The sequence below is a fragment of the Apium graveolens genome, chromosome 8 (genome assembly GCF_009905375.1).
Source record: "Apium graveolens cultivar Ventura chromosome 8, ASM990537v1, whole genome shotgun sequence".
NCBI lineage: Eukaryota > Viridiplantae > Streptophyta > Magnoliopsida > Apiales > Apiaceae > Apium > Apium graveolens.
Window position 1 is genome coordinate 133594920 of NC_133654.1, and position 11876 is coordinate 133606795.

Genomic DNA, 11876 nt, shown 5'->3' on the forward strand with positions numbered 1-11876 from the left:
GAAAAATGTTTTAAGTCAAAGATATCTACAAGTCACAGATCAAGTCATATAGAGACGTCATTCGAGAACTCCCGATTGACTTATCGAGAAGTCCAAAATGGTTTATAGAGAAGTCTCAGAGATGTCGACATGTCAAATGTGTTAGTGTGTGTGCCCTAGAGACAATACTATTATACTTTTATGTTATGAGACATTTGGATTATTAATTAATATTCTATGGATTATTCTTTAGTAATTTGTTATATCTTTATTTTCTGCGATAAAATGTTAGATTAATAAATGTCCTTAGAATATGATATGTAATCTATATCTCTAAGTATGTGACTTAGAAATGAGATTATGAGAATAGTATTGATATTCCTAAAGGTCCCTAGTCAAGTATTATTGTTAAGGGACGATAATAAATATGTTGAGACTAGTGTGTTTGTTGACTGATGATCACATCTCATTGATCATAGGTATGGTGATACTAAAGTCAAAAAAGAGGCCAAGGACGAGGTCGAACCGTCATTCCAGGATTCGCAGGCACATGTATTAGATACATGGTGCTGGATTGACCCGTTGTGAGATACTACATGTTTAGAGTGTCAAAAGTTAATCTCACAGTGATAATGATGTATTGGTCCTTAGACCTGAAATCATTATATTTCTATACGAGAATTAATATACTTTGATACTATTGAAAGTTATCCTTGACCGGGTAATAATAAAAGTAGACATTGGATATATTATTAATCATATGAGAAATATGAATGATCTAGATGGGATTTAGCCCTCCTATATTAAAGGAGTGATATTATTGGCCTCTTGACTAAGTAAGACTATCAAATGCATGGTCGTGCTCAAATACTGATTTGTTTAATAGTTTACTCATTTATCAAGGAAAGATGGATTAAAAGTTAACAAAGGATGACACAATGCATGCCTCGAGTTTGATTTATAATATAAATATAAGGCTAAAGGGATTATATTACATTGTACATTATTCACAAAAATTTTAATTGAATCACCAATAATTATTATTACTTGGGGAGCAATGATGTATTACTAGATGCCACTCATTGTTTATTATTTTATTATTAGAAAATAAAATTATTGACAACGTAATAATAACCTATAGGATCACACACAAAGAACGTTTAAAATGATGTGTTATTTAAATTATGAATTTAAATATTTTATTATTGTTAATTCAAATTTAATTATTAAATTAATTAAGTGAGACTTAATTAATTGTATATATATATATAAGAATTCGAATTTGATAATAATATAAATCCAAAATCAGAAAGGGTCCTTTTAGAAGCCCCTTATGATTAGGTTAGGCTCGAATCCCCTCTCTCCATATATATACATTAAGATGTATATTTGTAGGGTTTAGAAGTTATATCACATTTTTTAGAAAACCCTAGCAGCTCTACATTTTAGAGAGGCTAGAGAGAGAGAGAGAGAGAGAGAGAGAGAGAGAAAAGCGGCAACCAAATCGGCTAGTACCAGCTCCGGTGATCGTTGGACAATCGGACGTTCGTGTGGATACCTTGGAGAGCAGATCTTTGCAAGGAGGGCTGCTGTGATTCATCAAGATCAGATCTTCCACTACAATCAGAAGGAAAGCTTTATTTAAGGTAAACATCTAATATCAGAATTAAATGTCTTATTTCGCATGGATCCTACATTTGGGGTTTCATTTTTTATATTTATTTTTTATTTTTCCGCTGCATTTGTGTCACGAATCCCAACAATGGCATCAGAGCTACTTGAAAAACATTTTAATTCGGTTGTATGTTTACAATTTTGATATATGTGAGGCCATGTATATAATTTTTGGTGTGTGTATATGCATGTATATATGATTTTGAATATATATATATGATATTCATGATGTATTTTATAATCATGCGATGGTTGTATGTATCTTTGTGTGAGTATATATTATATACTTTTTTTATTATGGAGATTGTATACGATGCTGTTAGGAATATGTTGTGAACTTGATGATAAGTTAAACAAAATACCTTAGTAGATTTAACTTAGTGAAATTTTGTAGCTCTCGATGGATAATCTAATATAGTCCCGACGGATGAACTTTATAGTCCCGACGGATGATAATTTGACATCCATCGAGAGTGTAGCTTACGTAACAATAAGATTGTAGCACATTTTTGTAAACAACATGTATTAGTCAAGTAGATTGCGTAGGGTTTTCTAAGTCATGTTGACTACTAGATTGATATGTAGAATAGGTTGATTAACTGTAAATATGAGATGTCATGTAATTCTGTATAAGTAAAATAGAATCAAGTGGCAGATAAGCTCCTGACGGATGACAAACATAGTCCCGACGGATGATCAACGAAGCTCCCGACGGATGATGAACGAAGATCCCGACGGATGACAAACATAGTCCCGGCGAATGATCAAATTCAAATAGATGTTTACAGTGACAACACAGTCACATGCGTTGGGTGTTTGCAAAAGAAATGTGGCAGCCTGTTAAGCAGGATTTTGAAAATAAAGAAGTATTACTATTTCTATGCAATTGTGAAGATATTCAAAGATGTTGAAATAGAGTAATGGAGTAGCATGGAGTTAGACTAGATATGTTTTGTTTTATTATCTTGTCTTATTGTCATGTAAACTTGGTGATATATAAACCAAGTGTAGCAAGTAGAACAATTAACTAAGAAAATACAATTTTCCAGAGAAATATATCAAGCTGTATTCCGTAAGTATTTCTCTGAAGTTTAGTTGTTCAAACTTGTATGCAGCTGTGAGCTATTCAAAGCTTCATAGAGTTCTCAATTTGATATATATATATATATGATGGATGCATTCAAATCCACCAGAAAGTTTTAAAGCCTTGTATTTTATTTCTTAGTGTTTTGTTTTCAACTATCTTTCCATTCAGTACTTCTGCAAATCAAACACTATTATATATATTAAGTTAGAACACTTTTAAAATATTGAAAAGTAGCCAAAATTACTTTCAACCCCCTTCTGTAATTCTTGTTGTATTGTTAGGGAATAACACTTGGTAACAGAGCCAGCTCTTGAAGAACAAAGAGTATAAAGATCACAACAAACAACAAGATGAACAAAAAGACTGTTGGAGTCAAGATTCCATTTCTGAACAAAGACAACTATCACCATTGGAAGGTGAAGATGCACCTACAACTATCACCATTGGAAGGTGAAGATGCACCTACATTGGAGGTCCTCATGTACCAATGAGAGCTGCAACTGGCAATGAACCATCTGTTCCAAAACCTAGGCATGAATGGTCAGATCCTGATATTGAACAAGTCAGGAAGGACAAGAAGGCCATGAATATATTGTTTAATGGAGTTGATGGTGATATGTTTGATAACATCATTAACTGTAAAACGGCCAAAGAGGTTTGGGATACAGTCCAGATTATTTGTGATGGTACTGAGCAAGTAAGGGAGAACAAGATGCAGCTACTGATTCAGCAATATGAACATTTCCACTGTAAAGAAAGTGAGTCTCTCACTGATATTTTTAGTAGATTTTAAAAGCTACTAAATACTTTGAAGTTGCATGGAAGAGTCTATCAAACAAAAGACTCTAACCTCAAGTTCCTTAGATCTCTTCCAAAGGAGTGGAAGCCAATGACCGTCTCATTGAGAAATTCACAAGATTACAAGGAGTTCACCTTGGAGAGACTGTATGGCATCCTGAAAATGTATTAGCTTGAAATAGAGCAAGATGAAAGGATGGAGAAAGGAAGGAAGAAAGGAGGGTCCATAGCACTGGTTGCTGAGTTAGAGAAGGAGAAATAGATGAATGTGGAAGCTGTTGATTCTACATCAAAGGTCTGTGAAAGCAAGGGTAAAGGGCTGGTAGCTGAAAATGAAGATCAGTTGAGCCAAGATGATATGGATGATATTGACGAACATCTAGCATTCTTATCTAGGAGATTTGCCAAGTTCAAATTTAAAGAAGAATTTTGGAGCAGCTATGCCAAACAGAAACATGGTTGATAAGTCAAAATTCAAGTGTTTCAAATGTGGCTTGGCGGCTCATTTTTCCAGTGAATGTAGGAAGTCTCATTCCAGCAAAAAGAAGTTTGAGCCTGTTGATTATAAACAGAAATACTTTGAGTTGCTCAAACAAAAGGAAAGGGCTTTCATTGCACAGGAGAATGACTGGGCAACAAATGGAGTGGATGAAGATGAAGAAACAAGCTATGTCAATCTAGCCCTACTAGCAAATCCGATGAAACAGAAACAAGTTCTTCAAGCAATCAGGTTATCACCACTAACCTAGCACATTTATCTAAAGCTGAGTGTAATGATGCAATAAATGATATGTCCATAAAATTATATCACCAAAGTGTTACACCTAAGTCCCTCACTAAGGAAAATGCTAAAATTAAAGAAAACAATTTATGTTTAAGTGAAAGGAATAATGTGCTAGAGTCTCGGTTTATTGAATTTGAGAAATTAAGAATTGAGTGTAAGATTGTTAAGGATGAATTAACTGAGTCCTTGAAGAAAGAAGAGATTTTAAAGAAGCAGCTTGAACGAGAACAGGAAGTGATTAAGGCATGGAAATCATCCAAAGAGGTTCATGCTCAAATCACTAAAGTTCAAGGTATTGAGTCTTTTTGTGATGCAGCCGGGAAAAAGAGTAAAGAGAAGCTTGAGTCTAAGTTGGTTGAAGGATTGTTGATAGATGTGGACTCGACGGATGATGAAAATCATCCATCGGATAATCAAAAGGATTATCCGTCGAGTGACAAGGAGCCACATCCGTCGGCTGTGAGTAAACCAGTTAGCAAAGCTAAGCTAGCTAAGTTGAATGAGAAATATGGATCAGTTTATAAGAACTTTATTCCAGGAGAATCAAGTCAAGTCAGGAAGGAAAAGAAAGTTAATGTTGGTCGTCTGTCTATCAAGCAATTGAATGACAGATTAGAAAATATTGAGGTTAAAACAGAAGCTAAAACTAAAAATAATAGAAATGTGAAAGTAGGAATTAACAAACATAACAACTACACACCTGATAAATATGCACCAAGAAAAATCTTTGTTAAGTGTGGTAGTGTTAATCATTTGTCTGTTAATTACAAACTTGTTATGCCCACTCCCATATCTGCACCCTTTTCTTTTCCCAACATGACTGCCATGCCTACCATGCCTATGAATGCTATGACTACTTAGAAAATGTATGCACAATTTCTAATATGCCATTTGCACCTAATCCTTATTATGCTGCATTTAGTATGCCTCAAATGCCATTTAGCATGCCTTACTGAATAACATGTTTGCAAATAGCATGCCTTTTCCTGCTAATCAAAATGTGCATGACAATTCTGTTTTAATGACTGGTTTCAAAGGTCCAATTCAGATGACTAAGGATGAATCAGAAATTCCCAAGTCCAATGAGATCAAACCTAAGAAACCAAAGAAGAAAGCTAACAAGGCAGGACCCAAGGAAACTTGGGTACCAAAATCAACTTGATTTGATTTTGATGTGTGCAGGGAAACAAAAAGAATCTTTGGTATCTGGTAGTGGTTGCTCAAGGAACATGACTGGAGATTCTACCCTGCTCACTGAGTTCAAGGAAAGAGCTGGTCTAAATATCACTTTTGGAGATGACAACAAGGGTTATAATGTGGGATATGGCTTGATTTTAAAAGAAAATATCATCATTGAAGAGGTTGCTCTAGTGGATGGTTTCAAGCATAATTTGTTGAGTATCAGCCATCTTTGTGATAAGGGCAACTCAGTTACTTTCAATTCAGAAGCCTGTGTTATGACAAACATAAAGAGCAACAAAGTGAGAAAAGGAAATATATACCTAGATGACTTCAACTCATCAAATGCAGAATCAATCACTTATCTTCTCAGTAAAGGAAGTCAAAATGAAAGTTGGCTACGGCACAAGAAGTTGTCCCATCTAAACTTCAAGACCATGAATGAGCTTGTCAAGAAAGAACTGGTTAGAGATATTCCTCAAGTGGAGTTTACTAAAGATGGATTGTGTAATGCCTGCCAGAAAGGAAAGTTGATCAAAGCATCATTTAGAAAGAAGCTGGATTCAACAATTGAAGAACCTTTACAACTGTTGTACATGGATTTATTTAGACCAGTCAATGTATTGTCCATCTCAAGAAAAATATATTGCCTAGTAATTGTAGATGATTTCTCAAAGTTCTCTTGGACATATTTTCTAAAGTCTAAAGATGAAGCTAGTGAAATCATCATCAATCACATAAGGCAAGTCAACAATCATCCTGACTTTAAAGTAAGAAGAATCAGGAGTGACAATAGAACTGAGTTCAAGAATTTTGTGATGAGATCATTTTACGAAGAGATGGGATTATGTATGAGTTTTCTGCAGCAAGAACTCCACAACAAAATAGAGTAGTGGAAAGAAAGAACAGATCTCTTATTGAAGCTACAAGGACAATGCTTGAAGAATCAAAGTTACCAACATATTTTTGGGCTGAAGCTGTGAATACTGCCTGCTACACTCTGAATATCTCTTTGGTTAATCAAGCAAAGTGCATGACACTCTACCAATTGTGCAAGAATAGGAAGCCAACTCTAATTTTTTTTATGTCTTTGGCTGCAAATGTTATATCTTAAGGAACCAAACTGATCAACATGGAAAGTCTGATGCTAAAGAAGATGAAGGAATTTTTGTTGGATATGCTGTGGGAAAAGCATATAGAGTCTACAATCTAAGAACCAACATTGTTATGGAATCAATACATGTTGTGTTTGATGATAAAAAGATTGAAGGACTGTAAGATGGAGATTTCCATGAAAGACTCAAGTTTGATAATGTGGAGATGGTTAGTGATGACAGTAATGATGAAAGTGATCAAGAAACAGTGACTAAGGATAATGCAGAAAAATAGACAACTAATGAAGCACATAATTCAACATCTGTCGAGTTAAAAAATGCTTCATCCGTCGGGAGACAATCTGCCTTATCCGTCGGGAGACAATCAGCTTCATCCATCGAGATAAAAAGTGCATCATCTATCAGAACAATGAGAGAAGCTGAGAGTTGGAATAGATCACCTACAGAAAGTACCCCTTTCTCAAATCAAAGATTCACAAATTCAGGGGGAGTTTCTCACAATCAAAACTCAGTCACACATCAAGACAACAATGAGGCCTCTTCATCTAGAGCTAATCTACCTCAACAAAGAAAATGGACTAAAGATCACCCTTTTGAGCTCATCATTGGGGATGCATCTTCTAGAGTTCAAACAAGGAAAATAACTCAAGAAGAATGTCTATGTAGAAGCTTCCTTTATACGGAAGAACCAAAGAAGGTAGCAGAAGCTTTGTTGGATCCTGATTAGAATTTAGCTATGCAGGAGGAGCTAAACCAATTTGAAAGGAACAAGGTATGGAAGGTGGTACCCAAACCTAAAGGAAAGAATCCAATTGACACCAAATGGGTATTCAGAAACAAGATGGATGAAAATGGCATAGTGGTCAGGAACAAAGCTAGATTGGTTGCTAAGGGCTATTGTCAACAAGAAGGAATAGATTTTAATGAAACTTTTGCTCATGTTGCAAGACTTGAAGCCATCAGAATTTTCTTAGCCTATGCACCCATGCCAATTTCAAGGTTTATCAAATGGATGTCAAAAGTGCCTTTTTGAATGGAGATTTGGAGGAGGAATTCTATGCCAGTCAACCTCCTGGTTTTGAAGATCCAAATTTTCCAGAATATGTCTACTATCTTTTGAAAGCACTTTATGGACAGAAGCAAGCACCTAGAGCCTGGTATGACACTTTATCAAAGTTTCTTTTGGAAAATCACTTCACAAGAGGTACTGTTGATAAAACTTTATTCTTTAGAAATGTTAATGGCTCTAGTATACTTGTTCCAATTTATGTAGATGATATTATATTCGGCTCTACAGATGAAAAAGTTCGCAAAAAGTTTGCCAAATTGATGCAAAGTAAGTATGAAATGAGCTTGATGGGAGAACTAACTTACTTTCTTGGTTTACAAGTTAAGCAAGTTAGTGATGGAATATTCATTAGTCAAACTAAATATATTTTATGATATTTTAAAGAAGTTTGATCTAATGGATTGCACATCTGCAAAAACTCCCATGGCCACTGCAACTAAACTTTAATTAAACACTACTGAAAAGTCTGTGGATATTTCAAGCTATAGGGGCATGGTTGGCTCACTTCTGTACTTAACAGCTAGTACGCCAGATATAATGTTTGCTACTTGTCTTTGTGCTAAATTTTAGGCTGATCCTAGAGAATCTCACTTAGTAGCTATAAAGATAATTTTCAGATATCTCAAGGGTACATCAAAACTTGGAATTTGGTACCACTAGAGATTCTGGTTTTGATCCAACTTGTTTTTCAGATGCAGATTATGCAGGTTATAAAATAGACAGAAAAAGTACAATAGGAACCTGTCAATTTTTGGGGAACAAGCTTGTGTCCTGGTTCAATAAAAAGCGAAATTCAGTTTCTACTTCTACAGCTGAAGCTGAATATATTGCTGTTGGTAGTTGCTGTGCACAAATTTTGTGGATGAAAAACCAATTTTTGGACTATGGTCTACAAGTAGATAGAATTCCCATTTTTTGGGATAACACAAGTGCAATTTCCATCACAGAAACTCCAGTACAACATTCAAGAACAAAGCACATAGACATCAAGTACCACTTCATTAGGGAACATGTGATGAATGGTACTGTGGAACTTCATTTTGTTCCAAGTGAAAAGTAGCTTGTAGATATCTTTACCAAGCCACTTGAAGAATCCACCTTTTCAAGGCAGGTAAGTGAGTTAGGTATGCTTAATTTATTTTTGAATCATTTCAGATATTTTTACAAGTTATAATGCAGCCAGAAACTTAAATAATTTTTCTGTTTTGGATGAAATTTTGGCTAAGTCAAAATTTACATCCCGACAAATGCTCATTATCCATCGAGATTGATCATCCATCGAAATAATATTTATTAATAAAAATCAATTATATTTCTGGATTATTTTATAACCCGACGGATAATTGCTTTATTCTCATCCATTGAATTGTCTCAATCTTAGCCGTTAAAACTCTAAACATTATCCATCGGGTATACTTACAGTCTGTAAGTATAACACGACGGATAATTGACAGAATATTGACAGTTTATTTGTTTTAAACGGCTATTTTGAGCTATTTTAATTGGTTACTTTATTTCACTTTATTATTTTTGACAGTTTATTTCTGAGATAGTATAAAAGCAGAATTCATTTTTCTTTTGTTCTTTTATCATTCTCAAATCAATTACTCTAACTCCTTTCTTATCCAAAGCAAATACTCTCTCTGCAAATCTCCATACTTTAACAATGGCACCAGTAGTCAAAATCATGTCTCAGTCTGGATTCATCTATGAAAAGAATAACTTCATAGCTCTTGTGAATAAGGAGATTCCATAATCTGAAGATTTTCACAAAATGATGGACTTTGTGAAGGGATGTTGTTATGGATTAAAACTACTATATATAATTGCTGTATTTAATACTAAGGAACGTGAGCTCCAAGGCTCGATTTGACTGCTCTTGTGTTTCGTGACTCAATCTGCCTTAACAAGATGCCTACGTACCTTGCTGATTGCCAAGGATCAAGTCAAAAAACGTAGTTCTGATTTGTGGGGTGAGGCCCCTTATATAGATGTGGGAGTCCTTGAATTGGACTTGGTATAGGAGACTTGGTGGACAAGCCTCTGAATTAGGATAGACTTAGGAGTCCTAGGAAGTAGGAAGCTGATCCCTTATCCTTTTAGGTCCCCTTGAGGCTAATCTATAAGGATTTATATCCTTATCGGGACTCTTCTCAATAGCTGATTTTTCCCTTATTAATTAATTACGAAATTAATTAATAATTAGGGCTTTTGGGCCTTTTTTATTCCATCAGGCCTGATCTGGTCCATCAGGCTTAACCTTTCTGGTCTGAGTTTCATATATCTTTTTATTAGGCCTAGTAGCCCACAGCTTGTACAATTAATGCAGTATTTAATTATACAATCATAATTTATTTATCCCTATCATTTGCCCCCCAACTTTTGGGAAACATTGAATAGGTTTCGCAGAAGTTAAGTCTATTTGTTCCCTTACAGGGTTTCGTTTTTCCGTAAAGTGTGGAGCGACCTACACGTTTACAACGAATTTTTCCTTTTATTTAGGAATTATTTTGATTTCCAGGAATTTTTCCCTTATTTCCGGGATTTTTCCCTAATTTCTGGAATTTTCCCTAATTTTTCTGGGATTTTCCCTAATTTTTCTGGGATTTTTCCTTATTTTTCTGGGATTTATCCTTAATTTCTGGATTTTTCCCTTAATGTCTGGATTTTTCCCTTAATTTCTGGGATTTATCCTTAATTTCTGGAATTTTCCCTTAATTTCTGGGATTTTTCCCTTAATTTCTGGATTTTTCCCTTAATTTCTGGGATTTATCCTTAATTTTTGGAATTTTCCCTTAATTTCTGGGATTTTTCCCTTAATTTCTGGAATTTTCCCTTAATTTCTGGGATTTTTCCCTTAATTTCTGGATTTTTTCCCTAATTTTCCGGATTTATTCCTTAATTTCTGAAAATATTAATATTTTCCAGAAATTATTTAAGGAATTTCCTTATTTTTTTTGTGATTTTCCAGGATTTTTCTTCCTTTTTTCTCTCTTCTTTTTTTTTTTTTTTTATATACAATTTTCGACCAGGAATCCATTCGACCAGGATCCTGGTCGAATTAGCCTTTGTCGTGCCGTGGTCGAAGGGAATTCGAGGAGGGTACATTCGACCTCACTTCCTGGTCGAATTTCGACCAGGATTTTTGCTTTGTATATTTTTTTTTTTTTTTTTTTGAGCAGAAATCTTCGACTAGGAATTTTTGTCCCTTTCGGTCAGGATTCCTGTGTTTCTGACCGAATTAACCACCTTTCTTTGCCTTGGTCGAAGCTATTTCGAGCAGGAGTGTTTCGAGCAGAAGTCCTGGTCGAATTTCGGCCAGGATTTTTCCTACCCCCTTGTCCTTTTTTCGAGCAGGAAAGTTTCGGTTAGGATGTTGGGTCAGAATTCTATATTTTGACCGAATTAGCCACCTTTCTTGCCTTGGTCGAAGCAATTTCGAGCAGGATTGTTTCGACCAGGGTTTTCAGTTGATTTCTAGTCGAATGAGTCTTAATTCAGGTCGAATTAAGCTTATTTTTCAGCCCTGATCGACAAGATTTCGACCTCAGGAGTTTCGATCAGGATTCCTTTGTGATTCCTGGTCGACTTGGTCTTGAATTAACTTCTTGCATATATTTCTGTAATTTGGATTTGGGCCCTTAAACCTGGGCTGTATTCTTTTGGGCCATCCCCTTTCTTGGTTTATAACCTGGGCCCATTTCAACTGGGTTTTGTATTTTTAACTAATTGGGCCCTTTTCTGGGCTGTTCTGACCTTGGGGCCCACTATCTTTATTAATCCTGGGCCTGGAAAAATCATTTTGGGCCTCAAATAGGGCTTTATGTATTTGGGCCTTGGTACTGGGCCTTGGGTTTTTCAAGATTTTTCTAGAATTGGGCCTCATTTCTGAGCCCAAATTCCAAATTCTTCTAAGGTTATTCTGGATTCTTCCAGAATCTTCAAAAAAATTCAAATTTCTCTCAATTTTTCCAGGGATTTTCTGGATAATTCCAGAACCTTCTTATTTTTGGGCTCAAATGGGCTTTTTTGAGGCCCAAATCCCCTTATTTCTCCTATATATAGGTGGGATGAGAGTGTGCTTCTTCACACCTCTCATTTCATTTCTCTTCATCTCAAACTTCCTAATCTTCTCCTCTCTCTAATCCACTCCTTTCTCCTCCCAAGTCTTTTCCAGTCTTTACTAGATGG